Source organism: Nicotiana tomentosiformis, chromosome 2 (assembly GCF_000390325.3).
Source record: "Nicotiana tomentosiformis chromosome 2, ASM39032v3, whole genome shotgun sequence".
Lineage (NCBI taxonomy): Eukaryota > Viridiplantae > Streptophyta > Magnoliopsida > Solanales > Solanaceae > Nicotiana > Nicotiana tomentosiformis.
In genome coordinates, this window is record NC_090813.1 from 74,277,011 (window position 1) to 74,278,856 (window position 1,846).

The window sequence follows — 1,846 nt, forward strand, 5'->3', positions numbered from 1 at the left end:
GCTACAAATTGAAGAATTTGCCATAAGCATTGTTAGGCACAAGAATTTTTAAGCTAAGAATCCAAATCTTTTAGATTCCAAAATATGTTCCAAGTTACACATAATTGTATATTCAAAATTTCAAAACATTTACAATACATAATTCTCTATGAATCGGATCGTTCTAACAATATTTTGCTTGAGACCAAAAGCCGCACAATCTTCTCCTTTCTCGCATGTCATTGCTTCAACTGCACCTTAATCTGATCAATATCGGTCTTAGCTTGATATTGCTACTCTAATGATTCCACAATTTGCCTGTCAGTTTTGATAAACTAAATTAATACTAGGAAACAAAAAATAACTGATCATATATATATACTTTATTAATAGGTTCAGAATGATCATTTTTTAAGAAAAACATTATAGATTACCTTCTCATATATATATATGTATATATAATTAGTACTAGCTTTACTAATATCTCCTTAATATGCTTATATGACCAATTTTATAAGATAATGAAACTCTCAATAATCTTAAAACGGATAGTAAAAAGATCCAAATACTTCATAATACAATTCAATCTTTTGTCCTAGAAGTTTCTTTTAACAAAAGCTTAGCTCATCAAGGAACAATCATGTAGTCCTACAATCTACATTATCATTTCATGGAAGAATTATAGGAAAGGAACCCACAGATATATTAACATGAGCAATAATAGGTGTAGGAAATTACAATAGAACTCACGTCGATGAAAGCAGAATATCGGATAAAAATACGTTATCACCTGAAACCACCTAGGAAAAGGATCAAAATTAATTTCATAAAAAATGATTAAAAGCATTTCCTAAATCATATTTCAGAAGCTTCAACCATAAATGATAAATTGTTACTGATATACCAATCTAATAATGAACATAAAGATTAAAAATTTTCTCCTTCCAATTTTTTCTTTTCCCAATTAACTAAGAAGAAGAATAAAGATGCTCTAGCATAAGTGACAAATGAGAAGTTTGATGTACACATTGAAAATAATAAAAAGGAAGAAATAAAGTAACCAAAGAAAAGAAAAAAAAAAAAAAATATATATATATATATATATATATATATATATATATATATATATATATATATATATATATATATATATATATATATATATATACATGTTAGTGGTTAGTGACAAAAAGTTTTAAGGAAGATAGAAACATACTTTCTCTAGTGGATGACGGAGGAGTTGGGAATGGGAGAGGGTGTGGCGGCTGGAGAGATAAAACAAAGGTTAGGGGCTAGGTTTTGGGATCTCATTCTTCCTTTATATCCCTATCTTTTACTCCTATTTTTAACTTTTTTATGTACAAATATTATAAATGTAGATAAATATTTAATTTACATTATACACAGTAGAATAAATTAAATAGTTTCATGAATAAATTTTTATTATTATTCAAAGCGAATATAATTGGTAATCATTATAATTAGATACAAGATCATAGTTGTTTAAATGTGATATATTAGATAAAAAAGTTGAATTCAATAAAATACCTCGTGATTTACTAATCTCGTTGAACGTAATGTGATAATTACTTTGACATAGCCAAAAAGATGGTAATACTTTATTTAATAAAGGACCAAACCATTATAAATACATTTACTATCTAGTTAAATATATATAATTAGTTATACAATGAGCTTATAGTTATTTGAATTCTATATAATTAATTATTTACACATTAATTAGACATAATTAGATTGTTACTTTAATTATAATTGGAACTTATAGTTATAGGTAATACTTATTTAATAACACTTATAATATAATTATTTTTGTTATGGACTTCAATATCAACCATATTAAATTCTT

The 1,846-nt window shown here is 25.3% G+C and overlaps 1 long non-coding RNA gene across 1 annotated transcript; it reads right to left on the reverse strand.

Moving 5' to 3' along the window:
* Positions 1-207: 207 nt before the first annotated feature.
* Positions 208-1,281, reverse strand: LOC117279072 (uncharacterized). The gene is made up of 3 exons (XR_004509468.1): positions 1,196-1,281; positions 730-779; positions 208-297 (listed from the first exon to the last, which is right to left on the reverse strand). It is a non-coding gene; the product is annotated as an uncharacterized lncRNA (long non-coding RNA).
* Positions 1,282-1,846: the final 565 nt, after the last annotated feature.